Consider the following 18,660-nt stretch of genomic DNA (forward strand, 5'->3'; position numbering starts at 1 on the left):
TTATAATGTTGTGCAATTCATTTTCATAAAATGCAGCAAAATGTCATCTGTTAGAAAATACAAGTCTTAAAATAAAATGGTAATCATAATGACTCCAAACATGACAGCTGTTTCTATTGGAAAGCAGTTGTCCCACACTCTAAAGCTGAAAAGTACCGTCATAAATAGCTGGTAATAGACATAGGTTCAGCACTGTGCAGTCATTTGAAACAGATCTACGTTAATTATAACTGCAGCCAGTTTTCTGTTACTAGAGCCTGTAATTGAACAACCTGGCGAGTTATATGTGACAAATTAGGTAGGTGCATTCTGTAATTTATTTAAGGCTATTAGAAAGGCAATTGTCCACCTGTTAATGTTGTAACTATTCCAGCACTATAGGGGGAGAGTGATGCATTACAGTCAGCAATTTGGAATGGAGCCATTCTTGAAAGGTTTGATGTAAATGTAACTTGATACAAAAGTAAAGCAGTTGATTCCTGGACATGATACAACCTTGCATTTATGAAATTTGTATTTCAGTCTTTATCAAGTTGCTAAAACCACAATAACTTTCCAATGCTTTCTCTTTGCAAAGTACTGTATATGTTGTTGAAGTGAGCCGTGCAGAAAAGAAAATTTACATGTATTTATTATCCCTCTATGTAAAATGGCTAGGTAAGAACTACACAAAATAATCAGTAAAACCAACCAATCACCTAGGCACAAATACCGTCACTTAGCCTTCCCACAGAGTTTGGTCTATTTCACTGCAAAGTCTGATTTAACCACTTGCTGGCCGGGGTGTTACACCCCCTTCCTGTCCAGGCCATTTTTCAGTATTCAGTGCTGCAGTACTTTGACTGACATTTATTCCGCCATGCAATGCTGTACTGAAATTAATTTTATAAAAAATTTTGGGGACAGATAGAGATTTCTTTTGGTGGTATTCAATCACCGCTAAGGTTTGTATTTTTTAAAATATAACAAAAAAAGTACCAAAAATGTTGAAAAAAAAACCTGTTTCCCTATGAAATGTTATAAAACATTTATTATCACCCCAATTTTTTGGTAAAACATAAAAGATGGGGTCACGTTGAGTAAATAGACGGCAAACATGTCAAGCCTTAAAATTGCGTGCAAAATCGCAAAAAAATTACACGCAAAATGGGCCATAGGTAACGCTTTAAAAGCTTCATCAGCATTAGTTTAGAGTTGTCAGCGATTGATTGCCCTAGAATTATTGCTCTCACTCCGACATTTATGGTGATTTGGCACAATGGGTGCAATCGTCGTTTTCACACATAGGCACACCCAACACATGTTTGCTTGTGTAGGTGGGGGGATTTGAAAACAATTTTTGTGCTTTTTAAACATTTTTAATATGTGATTTGATTTTTTTTATGCTTCTTTCATTTTTTAAAACTTTTTTTGTTCTTACACTTAACTTTATTGCTACTACATAGGGGGCTTAAAATTTATGTGCCAATTTTTGTTTGCAAATTTACGTGACAGGTCCTCTTTATGGGGACATCAGGGGTCACCAAGACCCCTAATGTCACCTAGGGACCCCCAAACAAGCTGATGAAGCAAAGATCTGCTTCACCAGCTTCTCCCCAGCTTCTGTAGCCGTGAATGACAGCTGAATGCGGAAGTGATGTAATGTACATCACTTCCTGCATTCCGACAACTGGGAGGAGATCAGAGGGAGATTGTGTACTGAACTCCCTTTGATCTCTGGTGACAGAGCCGCCAGTCCTGGCCTGTCCTGGCCTGCATCGGGCACAGTGGATCTCAGGACCAGCCGTGATGGCGGTGGGGGTGTGCACACCATCGCTGGCTGTTTACATTTTTGACAGTTTCCAGTGGGAGCAGGGAAGGACGACAAGCCTCCCTTCTGGCCATTTAGGTACGGCCAATGGACAGGAGGTGGTTAAGAAAACTAAGCAGAAATTACATAAAATATGACCTGTATATAAGGGTTCTATTTGTTATTGTTATTTGAAACAAAAAAATATGTTTTTCAAACTATAAAATGTATAGCCAGAGATATTGATTTACTATTTCAGCGCTGCAGATCTACTGCTGAACTCTAGTAATACACATAGAAGCTCCCCTATTTCACCCACCCACCCACCCAAAAGCCCAAACATTTAAGGAGAACATGCCATTATTTATATTATGCAACAATCTAAATATACAGTTTAAAATTAATACAGTGCATTGTTATAATTTCACATGATTACTTATGACTGTTTTATAGTTTCCTTTTTATTTATCTTCACCTACATATAATTTTAATTAGTCATTTTAAATGTTGCTGTTTCATTGTTTTCTATTCAACTGATCATGTTGTGCCAGGTTTATTACATGAAATATACCAAATAATTATGGTATTCAAAATGATCAATAGACAACTCTTTAAATGCCTTTACAGCTCACCAGTTTAGCATTCTCAGCAAATGAGGGACCTTGAATTATTTTTCTTACTCTTGTGTGCACGGAAATACATAATATGTGTTGCACAATTGTTTACATACATGTGCGGATCCTACACATGCACTTACTTCCATATATGTGTACCAGGTCAATGGGGTGTATTTAATTATCTTTACATTTTATTTTTCCCCTTATCTTTATTGCTTTCACAAGGAACATAAAAAAACACTGACCATTCTGACAGTTTTTATTGTGCAGATGCGGGGTTCAGTTGTAAGCTTGTTTTGTTCAATCAATTTTATTGATTTTGAAGAGTTTTACATACAGCTCAATAAAAGAAGACATGAGTAGATAACATTCAACGTTGCGTATGCATGCAGAGAAAGTAGCTGTATACAGCAGGACATACAACCTATATCAATCTATCTTCTAGTACAAACTGCAAAGGAGGTGGTTAAACCACCGATCTATGTTCTGCCCGAACATAGATCCTGTAAAGGAGATGCAGTGCCAAGGAGGGGGTGGGGAGGGAGAGCAGAAAGGGTAAAGGAGGTAAGCAGGAATGGTGAAGGATTAGATAATGAGTGAATCTAAATGGAAGGTTGGGGGCATATAGGAGACAATCCATGGCTCCCAGATTTTTTTCAAATTTAGGTAACGGTAACATAACTGACTGGACAGCTGTAATTTTCTCGAAAAACATGATTTGTGAGACCCTAGGTTTAACTGCTGCGAAGGGGACCGAAGTAGTACGCCATGAGCGTGCAATCTCTCTCTTGGCTTCAGTCAGAATATGGGTGACCAACTTAAACTGGGTCCATGAGCCTGATACCAGTTTTTTTCCGAGTAGTGCTTCAATTGGATTTTTGCGGAATGAGTGACCTGTTACAGTATAGATTAGCTGATACACCCTAGACCAAAATCGCTGAATCTTGGGGCATTCCCACCATATATGAATGAAGGATCCGTCAGCCTGGCATCCTCGAAAGCATAATGGGGACTTGGAGGGAACCGCATCGGAGATACGCAGAGGGACCAAGTACCATCTCAGTAGGAGTTTATAGTTCGCTTCCACCACCTGCACACTCGAAGAACATTTTGCGGTCGTGCACCAGATTTGGGACCATGTGCTCGCCTCAATGGGGCCCCCCAATTCCTGTTCCCATTTTGAGGCATAAGGGGGAAGCTCTCCCTGTAGGGTGTCCATCAAGGAAGCCAGTTGTAAGCTTGTTTTACCACTTAGGCAAAACATAAGACATATTTCCATAATCCCGAAGTGGTTATTATTGGGGACATTTTTGTATTTCATTTATTTTGTTGATTTGAGGTCAGCAGTCACTTTTAGCTGGTTTCACATCCATAACGATTTATTTTTATTTTTCCTGCAATGCTTCACTATACAAAAAAAATGGGCTTTTGTTTTGGGGTTGATATTTTGGAATTTTGAATTATTTTGGAGTATATTGATTTTTATTTTATGTTGATAGGGCCTTTATTTTACTTTTTTTTTCATTTTGCTGTGAGCCTTCCCTTTAGAAAAAAGTGTATTTTTGTTTCAGGGGTAAAAGGTGTTGGAAGGCAGGTGTATTTATTAGCCCCCTTGCCCTGGTGAAGAAGTATAGAGGCCAGATGAGTTTTCACTCTTCGTGTCTGTCTTCTACCATTCTGGTCTAAAAAAACAAATAGAAAAGAATAGAAAAAGGTTCTCCACCCAGGCACACTGACTGATAACCCAGCGTAGAACCACTTTAACCAGTCTATACAGTTCTGATCAATTGCAAAAAAAATAACAAAAATTCATTACATTCTACTAATTTTACCATAATAACTACAATTTACAATATAAGTATGCTGCTTGAGAAATTTGATTAATTTAAGTCTGAGGTACATGACAGGATTGGGATTTTTTTTACTCTCCCCTGCCTCCCTGTCCTTGTAAATGCATATCCCATTCCAACATACTTTGGTGAGAATATTGTGTTGTGAACCTGCTCTTCCTTTGATTTATATTCTTCCTCGGGGCATCCTTCATTTAGCCTCAGGATAACCATGAGTATAAGCTATTTTAGGCAACCAACTGTCCTGAGAGATCTGCATCTTGAGACTAGTTCTCCATTTGAACCAGATTTACTTGCAGGCTGATAAGACAAAAACTAAGCCTAAAGTGTGCATGTTCCTTTGTAATTACTTGCTTTGTAATTATGTGTGTATATATATATATATTGTGGGTGTATAGCTCGAATGGGGGATCACCTTCCCTGGAAAAAAGCAGTCCAGGCAGCAAAGTTCTTTTTCTTTCTGAACACATCCAACGTGTAGCTCTCTCAGAAGGCTGTCTGAGTCCCAGGCCAGAGCAAAACCATGGGGAATATTCACTAAGCTGCCGAGGGCAGCCGAGTGAATGACCGATCTGAAGTGAAGTGAGCCGAACACTGTTCGGCTATACACTTCAGGCTGGTACGGCCGACCCGAAGTGCAGAACGAGTTCGACTCAGCCGATCCAACATCTGGATCGGCTGAGCCGAAACTCCGGCAGGCTTCTCACTGCTGTTCGGGCTATACTTAAAGATGCCGAACAGCAGTGAGTGAATAGCCGAATGCCGCTGAGCGGCATTCGGCTTGGCTGTTCTGCTCGGTCCCTCAAAGGGACCGAGCAGAACAGAAAAAGATTGAAAAAAGTAAAAAAAAGTAAATAGAAAACGATTGTGCGGAGCTAGCAGTGACAGCTAGCTCCGCCCAATAGTTTCCTATTGTCCGGCGGCTCTGCTGCCGTAAAAGAAAAAAGAAAAAAAAAACTCTACCGGGCGCTCTGGGAGCCTCCCGATCCCGGCTGCCAAGGAGAGAAACACTGCTGTGTCTTTTTTCCTTTATTCTGACACGAGCGATGTCAGAATAGAGAAAAAAAAAAGAATTTTCCCATTGAAAAGCATTGGGACATTACTATTGGCTATTTCAATTTGCAATAGCCAATAGTAAACTAGCATTGTACCCGCCCTCTGCTGCAGTTCCCCATCAGGTCCATCAGCAGAGGGCGGGCACAATGCTAGTTTATTATTGGCTATTGCAAATTGAAATAGCCAATAGTAATGTCCCAATGCTTTTCAATGGGAAAATTCTTTTTTTTATGTCGATGTGTGTGTTATGTCACAAAAATTAAATAGAAAAAGAAATGATAAAAAGGGAAATGATGTGAGCTAAAATTAAGAATCTGCAACTAGTGATGAAGCCATTTAAGGATAATAACCTCTGAATTCCCACAGACCAACTCAAATAACAATTGCAAATCCAAGCTAGAAGATGCAGGTTTGAAAACAATATTATATTAATTGCTATTTGCTTATGTAATCTTAAGCAAGGATTAAACTTAGTGGCCTTGGATGGTTGACAGATGGGAACATACAGTATTATTACTAGTTCGACAGACACTTGCTGAATGAATACCAATATTAAGAGCTTGGAGCAATATGCTGGGGCTTGTTCCTGACATTCACTTGACCTGAGGAAGCCACTTGGATGTGTAGTAAAACATATACAACATTACAGAACAAGTCCAGTTGAATATGACTAACTACTTCCACTTATTCCATGACCTGTATAGATGAGACCCTTCACAGACATATTCCTTCAGGGACAGCTGTACATATCCTGTGTTCTTTGTAAAGCAGTGCAGATATGATGGCTTCACATTCATGAATTGAATAAATAAAACAGCAAAGGTGACAAGTGCATTATCTAGCAATGTAGTTCTTAACCTAGCCTGAGTCCTATCAGATCTTGTTATTCTACCTTGTGTTGTCCTTTGGCTTAGTGCTCTTACTGTAGTCTAGTCCTGTAGAGACGTGTCTTCTTGTTTTGTTAGTTGTGCCCTACTTGATACCCAGTGCTGTGCAGTGAACACCTGTTTGTGCTTCATGAAACAGAATTGTAAAATTCCACAGTATTTTTGATAAAATAGATTTAATGTAGCCATAAAAATAAGAGCGGAAAGGATAGACTAAGTAAAAAATGACATGCACACAGCTACGCGCAGGCACGGCCGTGACCGTGCTCGTACGTGTGCCTCCACAGCAGTCGGCTAGCTGATGTAGTCACCCTTATGATGCTGTTTGTCACAAGCATTAACACAGCAGGTTTTTTCTGAGTACCCTCTGTAACTCCTTTTAACTGACCAAGCTGCCCAGCAAAAGTCGAAGTAACACTTGCAGGAGTGCTTACAATGGTCAGCTTTTATTCATATATTTCTGTAACAGTAAGGGCTCATTCACACCACACGCTGCGCTAATCATACAGCGTCTGATGAGCAGTGCCCCGGCACAGTGCTGAAATGGTGATCCCAGTGCAAAGCACTGTGTGCTAAAAAAAAAAGGAGGCAGCATACACCACTGTGACAAGGCAAATAGCCTTGTCTTGTGTTGGGGCTGCACTGGAAACAACGGCCAGCGCAGCTCCAACTCAGATGGTGTGAATGGACCCTAAGTGTTAGCTGGCGTTAGGCTTTAATTTGTTAGTCATTTATGTAGAGTCCATCTAAATTTACTAGTCTATCTAATGTGAAACCTCTACATAGGTTCAGAATGTTGCTACCCAAGGGTGGCCACACTGCTCCTCCATAGATACAGTAGAGTGAAACTGTATATTATCTGTACACATATAACATATATTGAATGTGATAAAAGAATGAGCTTGTTTACATGGTTTTGCATGCGTGGGTGTGTGTAAGAGCCTAGTGTGTACTGGGTGAATTTCAGTTATGACAGAGAAAAAATACTGATGTAAAACAGGGACCTCTAGAAATTGGCCATTACAATGAATGCAAATTAAGGAGTGAAAGGCCACTAGTAGATACATATGTTAAAGCTGAACTTCAGTGAAAATTAAAAAAAAAACTACCATAATGCCCATATTGCCTTGAATAACTTTAAAAAGCACTTTCACTTACCCTAGTCATTGCTCCCTAAGCAGCCGGTGCTCTCCCTTTCCCTTTGATGATCTGGGTTGTGGATGGGCCCTCAGTATCCTCACTAACAATGCAGGACTGCTGGTTCAGAAGTGTTTTTAATATCCTACGTTAGTCAAGCCTGGCCTATGAAGAGGGGTTAGGGTTTAACTACAGTATCTGCTAGTGACCTATGTGGTTAATTAGCAAACTATAACTATAAACCCCTGTTATGTTGGGGATTGCTCCATAAGTTACTTTAATGTTGGTCATCAGTTTTGATTTACTGGTTTGTCCATTTTATTTCATGCAGTCATCTCTGTCAGTCAATGGGCAATATTGTTCCTGCTGATGTCTGGTGCTGAATACCTCAAAATTATGGTAAGAACTATAAAGTTGTTTATTGTTCTGATGTTGTTTTCCAGCCCTATCCTGTAGGTTCTGGCCTGTAACCTTACTTATTACTTTGGCCTGATCCTGGAACTCCTGTCTTCTATCCTGGCATATGTATTCAATTCAGCTTGCTCTCCTAGTTTATGGTCTTGGTTCCTGTACTTGTCTCTGTCTGTGAAACTCCCACTGTGTAACAATAGTCTGTACTGCTCTACTAGCTCAAAATTTCCTTTTATGCTACCAGCAGATCCCTGCTGCTTATGGCACTCTCATCTCTTGTAGTTTTGGAACAAAGCCTACAAAAGTTTGCTGCTGACAGGAGAAAAGTTTCTGTCCACCCAAATTGAAGTCATTGTTTCCTTGCCAGTCATAACATTAACCTATTTTAATAAAATTCCTAACACTTCAAGTCCTAAGAATACCATAGGAGAAAAAGTTTGTGCACTGCTCCACACCACTCACGTGTTTATGTTAATACCTCATGCTTAAAAATATTTTACTCTTTTTTTTAATAAAGCCAGGTGAATCACTGTTATAGGCACATTTAAACACATTGTTTAAAGCTGTTCTCTTGACTTACAGTTGCAAGATAATTTTTGTGAGTTCTTTGGGATTACGTCCTGAAGAGAGCTTTTCATGTAAGGAGTGCCAGAAACATCAATGGCCTTAAATGTTTGTTAGATGAAATAGTAAAAAAAAATCAGCAGCTACAGGAGATGTTTAGTGGAGGTTATTGCTGCCAAGAGGTTGTCCCAGTTACTAGTTACAAGAGTTTGCATATTTTTTCAGCCACGACTGTCAGAGATTGAACAATGTGTTCATTAAAGCCATGAATAGATAATGTTCTTTATGTATTTTAGTTTAAGCCCATTGTATTTGTCTATTATTGTGGCTTGAAACTCAAACCACATTTTTAAAGCCAATTATGCAGAAATACAGCTATTTCCACAAATTCTCAACAACTTTTTTTCTGTGTGATTAGTGTATCCCTCTCAGATTTTTGGAATAATTGTGAATGACTTAAAAAAGTAGATTATAGTATACTGTATAAAGACTGACATGTAAGGGGTTAAGATTAGAAGTTAAGATTATTTTATGTAGCTAAGGAATTAGGTGTTATATTATAAGTTTAAGTCCTTTAGAGATTTCAGCTTGTATAATATGATGTGTATAGCTTTATTGAATCATTTGTAATGATTCCAGCAGTTTTTTTTTAAAACTCCACTGCAGCCAAAACATGTTTTTCTAGTTTTGGATAGTGTAGGGAAGTGTTAGAACACCTATCATGTAAAACTGTCTCTTTTGCAGTTTGAAAAATCTCCCCCATTTCCTGTCCAGTGCCTTTTCATATTCATTTGCTGTCTGTGTCCCTGGACTTCCTGTTCTGTCTGATGCCTGTCCTCATTTTAGTCAATGACAGCAATTAAAATCCTGGAGACCTAAAAAAGCATAGGTAATGGTGCTGGACATCTGAATAGAGCATTTTACAAACTCAAGCCTGGAAAGCACTGGAGAGGTGTGGGGAGCGGACAGAAAGGGGGCGTGGCACTCTGGAAAATAGATCAAGGGGTGTAAATAGTGAGTTAAGTGGCGACCATGAAAATTAGGAATTGGCATGTACAGAGTGAGGGTAGACTGTGATAGGTTGCAGGTGGGGCTAATGGAGGTAAATAAGGGTATGAAAAGAGGTGGCATGAAGGATCAGCATGTGCATACTGATTGGTAAGTTAAAAGGCTCTAACCCAACCCCACTTTACTACTTTGTCTCTATAACTGAGGAGATTTCCACTCATTTCCACCCATTAGTTTTGACGCATATCAAACAGGCAGGAAGTGAGAGGAAATATTCACAATGGTGTCACAAACACCAATACAAACTAAAGGGAGGGGATCTAGCCTTCCCCAGTATTTTAGACCTTTGTCTAAAGTTGGGCTTTAAAATGTGAATATCTTTAAAAAAGTAAGGTAAAAACATTTTTATTAAGGAGTATGGGGTGCTTTATGGAAGGAAAGATCAGGTATCCCGAGCCAGAAATTGGGCTTTCCGAGTTAAGGCTTAGTTTTAAGATTTGGGTTAGGGTTATGTCTACTGTTGTGTTAAATGAGGGGAAAAAGAACAATAGTAATCTGCACTGACAGTGTTCCAAACCATGTTTCTGCACAAAGCGCTTTAGCCTATGGCTTATTACCCATGGCACTGCTCTTGTTTATATCGGCAATCATTTGCACATTCCTGAAAAATTGTAGCCATTGCAGAAACAGGATGTTGTCGGTTGCACACAGCTAACACGCGCTGGATGGATCAGTTTTTGAGATAGGTACAAGATAAACTGTCTAGGTCATTATGAAGCATTTACTCCTTTCAGTTGTTTACCTGCTGGACATAAAGATGCAAACCTCTTTTTTAAATGCAGTTGGAGAATAATATATGCTTGGGCAAAGCCAAAATCATTATTTCAATATGTAAAGTATAAAGAAATCCTTGAAATACAAACCAAGCAGGAAAACTTCACTTCCAGTAAATCATTACTGAAGTCAGAATTGCATGATAAAGATCTTTTACACCGAAGCTACGTCAGTCACACACAAAAATATGTAAATATATGTTATGTAAATATGCATGATTTTTTAAATAAGATAGCACATAATGTAAGGTGAATTTTGTAGAAATATGCATCTAGTAAAGATTGTAGTTAAAAAGTTTGTGAAACTTTGTCAGTATTACACCATATAACCATAGGTTTGTCGACAACTGATCATCACACCTTTATGTTAGTATGTAGTTGGCCACCCATTTCAGCTATAACAGTTTTGAGGCTTTCCATAACATTTTGGAGTGTATATGTGGGAATTTGTGTCCATTCAACCAAAAGAGCATTTTTGAAGTCAGGTACTGATGTTTGATTAACAGACCTTGTTCGCAATCAGTGTGTTAGTAGGGTTGAGGTCAAGACTCTGTGCAAACCATGTTGGACCTGACCACTGCCTCCTAATCAGAAGTGCAATTGATGTCCAGATATTACACTTAGACATAAGATATGCATGTGGATCTTTACTGCTGGAAATACCTCCTCAAGTCCATTAAGATATGTGTGTGGATCCTTACTGCTGGAATATAGCTCCTCAAGTCAATTAACAAATACTGTAACTGGTGGATGACTGGTATGGTTATCTGCTAATACAGAATAGCTTCTCTGCTAACACCTTATTCAAGCATGGTAGTACTGAATTGACTGCTGGGCACACCTAATTTGGGTAAACTCATTGGTATACAAAGCAAAACCATGGGTAATTCCAACAACCTAACTAAAGTTTGCTGCAAACTTAAAGAGAAGGGATAATATTTCTGAGCAAAAAATAATCATCCAAAGGTTAGTGTAACAATCCATATGATCCAAAAAAAAAGAAGGTCAAGAGATTAGAATTGGCCAAATCCAGAGAAGCAAGTGAATAACTATTGAAAAATTGTTGAGCACTAATAAAACAAATTACAAAAACCACAAATGATAAAAGGATTGCTTAAGGTTTCCAACAACAGAAGAAAGTATTTATAAACAAGATTTTATTTTAGTACAGATAAAATAAAATAAAAACTTTACTCATTAATATTTTAAAATCCATGGACACTGGTGACTTCAGCTGTTCTACTATGCCTGTCCTTGAATGTCTATGATAATCCTATTATCTGCTAACTTGAAATCTTTGATTACGTAAAAGTTATCATAAATGTATTACATATATATGATAATAGTATACTCAGAATTATATTTCAAATCCTCCTCATTTGTGTCCTTGTTGGGAGTATTTGTTATCCAGCCCTAGTAGGAGAAGTGAAAACATACTCTTGGTTTTGCAACTATTTGCTCTGAAACCTGCCTTCTCTTTCTGTTGTGGACAATTGCTTTTGTATGTTTGATGCAGCATATCACTATAGCTCCAGGACTACTCAACCAACATACACTCTGAACTCCAATTAAAAGAAACATTGACAGGAAATTAAACCCATATTTCACAGTTCAGCAGAAAAGCTCTAATATTCCTCAGACTGGTCTAATGCTGAGATGGCGACAAAGAATTTAGAAGATGAGAAAAACATATCAACTAGTTAATCAAAGATGCCACCAAACATCACAAAATAATCAGTCTCACTCTACTGCAGTCAGCTCCTTTAAAATAGTTTAATAGAAGCCAGACCTCAGCTTCAACATTTGTCACTTTACAGGTTCCGCTCACTGGTTATTTCCTTAAATTTGTTTCTCATACCCTCTCTTATCCACTCTGATGGCTTTCAGGTTTATCCTTACTTTTTCTCTCAATACATTCACTCCTGTCAGTCCTTCCCAGGAATGTTCAGCAGCCTCCACCCAAACCTTAATTTCCCTGGATGTTAGTTTGTGTATAAAAAAACAGAGATCTAACCACTGGACTCCGCACCCCTGAAGAAAACAATGAGATGTAACACGTAGGGCGAAGTTTAGTTGACATCACGGAGGGTGGAGTAGTGAGGGACACAAGAGTGTTAAGCACTTCATACAGATTGTCCACTGTAGCACGTTTTTCATGCTACTCTGAGTGTGCTGGTTTAATGTGAAGATATACATGTGAGTGTTCTGTGAGGTTGTATAGGAAAGCACTATAGATGTTATGTCTGTTTCCTCTCCATTTAAGCAGGGGGTGGAAACACAAGACATGAAGACACTATCTATTAATTTTTTTTCCCTGAAATTGGGAAATAAGCTTATTGAGACCTAAGCTAGTCACTAGGTCCGGCTATTAAGGTAAGAGGCATGTTTTGAAAGTGGTAAGTGGATCATAACGTGTGTGTGCGATCTGTCTCACCGGAGTTGGATCATGTTGTCACAACACATATATTTATAGACTTCAATAACTTCATGCACCCATGGGTTGATATATGTTTAATATTTATTGTAAAGAATATTTGTTCATATAACAATTTAGTGGTGTTTCTAGTTAGTTTACACTGTAGCTGGACTAGTTCGGCCATTATTTCCATTGTCTGTGCCACACGCAACTTCTCTTCTCTTCACCATTCAAGCTGCATCATCTTTCACTGGCTTTCTTTGACAGTCCTCAAACAGATCATGAGCCATAGGGGGCGATTTACTAACCTAAACACACGCACGCACTAGGTGCGTGTGATTTTTACACAGCAAAACGTATTTATCAACCAAAAAGTCTCTAAAAGCATATTTCCACTAATGCCATATATGGAAAAATCATGCACATGATGCATATATAATGCTGCTTCACAGTTTAGACAAAAATGGTTAGCTCATGCATTTACATTCCTGCATTCATCAACGCAAGCAACACAATGTAGAGCTAATTTACACAACATCACCTTGCAATTCATGCAGGGCTTTGCACAACACACCTGCTGGGTGTGTACACACTACAAAGTTGTCTAGATTCCACCAATAGATCATGCTGGGAGGGAACACACTACAGAGGTGTATACTTGTTCGTGGCGTGTTTATAAGGTTAGTAAATCAACCCCATACTCTCACATCATTTGATAAGCACTGAGCCCTTTAAGGTTCCCTTTAGTGATCAGTTTGCAAACCAGGTGAATTAGCGATTCTGGGCACTGACAATATTTTTAATCTCCTGAATGTACACATGCAGATTAATCCAGCTGATTTCCTAAATTGAATGAATCAAAGACAAATCAGCATGCACATATTCAACAGAATCAAATTGTTGAATTGGTTATTTCTCTGAGTTTATAATCTATCTTTTAGATAAAATAATCCTGTGTGTGTTGTTTTGGTTGATTAACTATGCAATGTATCAATGCAAGTACAAACTTCTAAAGGGCATCACTGGGTATAAACAAGAGTCTGACAAGATGAAATGCTAGGTCATGAACACAATGGAGGAAATTTATCATAACTTGAGGATACATAATCTGGAGCAGCTGTGCACAGTAACCAGTAACCAGCTTTTCCCTTCACTTTGTACATTTAAGTTTTGCAAATTAAAGATAGAAGCTGATTGGTTGCCATTGCAACTGCTCCAGAGTCTGCTCCCGTTTTGATAAATTCCCCTAAATATGTTCCAAACAATCTTTTCCTGGTTTGCACATACACGTGTGCCTTCAATTGCATGGACTAGATGCTTCCATACACATAGGGTTTTCTTAGCACCAGAGCAGCAGGAGGCAAGCCCTAGCACTGTCACTCTGCAACAAATAATTAAAAATGAGAAGCAGAGCAACCTAGGGGACCACTGTCTCCACTAAGATTGGGGAAAAAAATATCCACCCCTCTCAATAGTTCCAGTGTGGACTGTAGCAGGAAGTGAACGCTTCTGACACTTGGAGCCCCCCATAAATAACATGTGGATTATGCCTGATACCAGATGTCATTCAGTCAAAGGGTAGAAGTCCTTCCAAAGTGTTGTCTAATAGTACATAAACTTCAAGATGCAAACATACTACATACTGAAGGATCTTGCTGTTAGCAAAGTATAAGTCAGTAAATAAAGTTTGTGTGTATAATATTTGAAAAAAAAATAGTGTTCACCTTATACAGCATTGTCAAGTGTGATTGAATCAATAATTTTGCAAAATATTTAATGATCAGACTAATTTGGGATGAAAACAAAGAACATTCAAATTGATCCAGTTCTCGGCATGATGGTGTTATTTAATGCAACTAAACAATAAGGATTGGCAATCTGCTCTGGATCAATTTGTGGGTGGTCCATTGAATCCTGATTGAAATTTATTAAACCTGAATTTAGCAGTAAATTCGATGTATGTCTAAGTGGGGGATCTTGATTGATTCTGGCAATTTCTAAAGCTAATAGGCAAGCTTTTGTCAAAAAAGCAATGAGAGCTGGGTGCTACCATGGAGGACAATTAACAAAACAAAAATATTTCCCAGACAGCATCAGTGAGACGATATTCTGGTATCGCGTATTTTGGACACATAATTGTGTTTTAACGTTTAGATTTTGTTTGGCCTAAATACAGCAGCACCAACCCAATCTGATTTATTTAAACTACTAGGTGGTTTTGGCCACAACAGATTTTTTAACCCAGCAGTAATAGGCCTAAACTGCTGCTAAGGTGTCCTCTTCTTTCTCCTCCTCTTCTGCTAATCCCATAATAGTCCCACCAGCTGGCAATGAGAAGTCAGAGGAAGAATTTGATCACACAATCACTGACTTAGAGGATGAACGGCAGAAGGATGTTCTTGGTCATATACAAGCATTCTTCCTTATTGATACTGAGGATGAGGAAAATAGCATCATGACTAGAGGGAGGAGACATCAGAAAGGGAGCAGCAAAGCGCAAGAATAGTCCCGTAGCTGGAGCTTACTGTCTACTGGGCTCCAGTTATGAGGGGGTACATTATGAGGTGGTAGACTGTCTGTGGTTGCCATAGGCTGAAGAGGAAGAAAGTTCTAAGGGTGAAGCAGAACATCAGCGAGGAATGATTGTATCCAGGGGCAGCTTCAGAAGAGTGCAGGGAACAGCTGTCCTAGTCCATCTGATGGTACTGCCTCAGAGGTGCTGGCTTATGCTATACCCAGGGCTGGTCTGTAGAGTATGGTTTTTCTTTATTTTCTTTATGTTGTGGTCATCCACAGTAAAAGTATGAGCCATTTAGGTACCACATGCATGAAGAGATTATCCTGCTGTATCCACCATAATATGTGTGTCCTCTAGTAACACAAAGGGAAGTCTCACAATGGGTTACACTAAGGGGATAGAGGGGGATAGAGGAGGAAGAGGGTCATGAGGCCACGCTGAGGATAGTCAAGTGAAGGTTTTCCACAATTTCGACTGGAAAAAGCATGTTTTTAAAATTTTGCTAGCTTATGCAATGTGAATAGGAACATGTAACAAATATAAAATAGGTGTTATCCCAATTTTTCAGAAAAAGCGGAGATACCCTTTAAACATACAAACCTATGGCCAAAGTCTGCATGCCCTTCCCAAAGTGAAGTCTTGAATCACAAAGCAGCACTCGCCAACACCCACCCCACCATCTCCAATAGCAACATACCTATGCGAGGTGTTTGCTGGAGTGGAAGAAAGAAGGCCCTAACCCCCCACATGCCCAGCTTCTGTATACCAGCTTTGCAACGTCTTCCATATCAGCTAGCCAGAAAAGTCCCCTTACTCTAGTGCCCTGGTTCTCAACTCATGGGTTGGAATGATATCAAGAGCTGCAGGTCCCGACAAGCAAGTTAAAGTCCCGGCCTGCAGTACAGAGTGCAGGAGATATCAAGTCACCCCAGCGTGGTGGATTGATATCAAATAGGCTTAGTAGTTCAGTCTGTCTGGAAGCTGAGAAAGGTAGGCAGGCAGGGGGATGTGTATAGTTTGCTGGATTAGCATTTGCAATTGTAATTAAATAAAAGCAAACAAATGTTACTACAACAGACTAGGCTTGGAATAAATAATGTCACCTGTCAGTGCAAAGGCAGGGGGGAGGGGGCATTAGCAGGGGCTCCACTGCAAGTTTTCTACTTGCAACAGAGTCCCTGCTAATGCCCCCCTACAGACCCCCTCCCCCCTTCTGCAATGCCAGGGGACATTATGACAGAGGACGCTGATGGACATTATGTATTCCAAGCCCACACAATGCCCACCAGTGTCCCCTGTCATATTGTCTCCCGTCAGTGCAGAAGCTGGGGGGGTCTGTAGGGGGGCATTAGCAGGGACTCTGTTGCAAGTAGAAAACTTGCAGTGGAGCCCCTGCTACTATTCTGGATACATTAAATTACCACCATGCTGCTGGTCAATTTCTTCTGACCTATCTTTGGGTCAGTATACTTTTCTTTAAGTATAAACAAAACCTGTCTTGTGTCCAAGAGGGTTATTCACTAATGAGCCAAAGGATCCAACCGTAGCTTCGGCTGATCCTTCGGTTCAGTTGAAGGGCTGATGTACAGGCTATTCACAATAGCCCGTACAGCAGCTGAAGGCACCCGAGCGGCTCAGCCAAAGCCGCCGCCCCAATTGTTTATATTTTGCCGGCATCTTTCAGATTTGACATTATGCGGCAGGAGTTGGGGTCGGCGTGCATCTTTAAAAAAAATAATAATATTCATATTTTTTTACATTTTTAAAAATAAATGTAATCATTTTGTTTTCATTTATTTAAAATGTTTCTATTCTGCTTGTACCTCGGACATAGTGAGCAGAATAGCCGTGCCGCATTCGGCTATTCACTCACTGCTGTTCAGCCCCCATGAGAATAGGGGTGAACGGCAGCAAGTAATGGATCGGCAGCAAGTAATGGATCGGCAGCAAGTAATGGATCGGCAGCAAGTAATGGATCGGCTGGTGTATGGCCCTCTGAAGCCATGTGAATGAGCTATTATGCTGCCACTTTGTGTTTCAGCACTAGGTTAAATGTTCTATAGTTGCAGCACTAGGAATTTGTTCCTGGAAACCCTTTAGTAAAAGCTGTATTTAAACAGCAGTCATATACAGGTGAAACTCGAATAATTAGAATATCGTGCAAAGTTCATTTATTTCACTAATGTTATGCTGCCACTTTGTGTTTCAGCACTAGGTTAAATGTTCTATAGTTGCAGCACTAGGAATTTGTTCCTGGAAACCCTTTAGTAAAAGCTGTATTTAAACAGCAGTCATATACAGGTGAAACTCGAATAATTAGAATATCGTGCAAAGACACAACCTCAAAAAAGTAGATTATTACATGCAATCAATAAAACAAGGATTGTACATAGAACAATATCGGACCTCTGAAAAGTACAAGCATGCATATGTACTCAGTACTTGGTTTGGGCCCCTTTTGCAGCACTTACTGCAATTACTTTTGCATGATATTATAATTATCCGAGTTTCACCTGTAGGGTTTGCTTAACTAAATGCAAACAGGCTGTTCACTTTGCAAGGGATTTTGCACTTTTGAGGGGAAGATTTCCCTTAGCTTAGTGAATTAGATGAAGCTCTGCTGACATCCATCATCCAATCACTCGCAAGTAAAAATGCTGTTTTGCTATGTTCCTTGCACATGATTGGGTATTTCTAGCAAAATGAATTTTCACCACATTCACTAGGCTGAGGAGAAACTTTCCTTGTGAAGTGCACATTTCCTTATATAGTAAAAAGCCTATTTGCCTTTAGTAAATCAACAGTGCCATGATGACATACTGTATACTCTCTCGTCTCCCAAAATTAACTGTGGAGCACATTTTATAACTGTCCTAACATTTTGTTCAAATGCATCCTAATGCAAAATTAATTATGTGGCCCCTTACATGCCCTTAAAATTCTATTTGCTATTATTTGTTACATAATAGGTGCCCATCTTCAGCTTTCTTTAAAACAATACCTGGTGATTAGGGATGAACTCAAGTTTGGACTAGACCCAGTCTGAATCTGAGCTTCTCTGAACAACAAATTTCCATGAGCACTTCCACCCAATCAGCTGCGGTACAGGCATTCCACCCTCCCCCACCCCCCATAGCTGCATGTAAACAAAGGAGTGGGACAGCATCCTCAGGTTATTTGAGGACACTGGGCTGTCATTAAACGACAACAACTGGGCAGAGCCATCTGTAATGTCATGGCCTGGCTCTGCCCAGTTGTTTTCCTTTGTCCGGGACCTGCAAGAAGACTCTGGAAGGTGCCGGACAAATGTAAACAGATGGGTGGAGCTAGCAGTGATGTCACTGCTAGCTCTGCCCAATTGTTTATATTTTGCCAGCATCTGCCAGATTCTTCATTATGCAGCGGGAGTTCGGCATGTGTGGCTGGGTCGGCGTGCATCTTTAAAAAAAATAATAATATTCATATTTTTTTACATTTTTAAAAATAAATGTAATCATTTTGTTTTCATTTATTTAAAATGTTTCTATTCTGCTTGTACCTCGGACATAGTGAGCAGAATAGCCGTGCCGCATTC

This window comes from Nanorana parkeri, unplaced genomic scaffold (genome assembly GCF_000935625.1).
Source record: "Nanorana parkeri isolate BGI_ZX_2015 unplaced genomic scaffold, ASM93562v1 scaffold241, whole genome shotgun sequence".
Classification (NCBI taxonomy): domain Eukaryota; kingdom Metazoa; phylum Chordata; class Amphibia; order Anura; family Dicroglossidae; genus Nanorana; species Nanorana parkeri.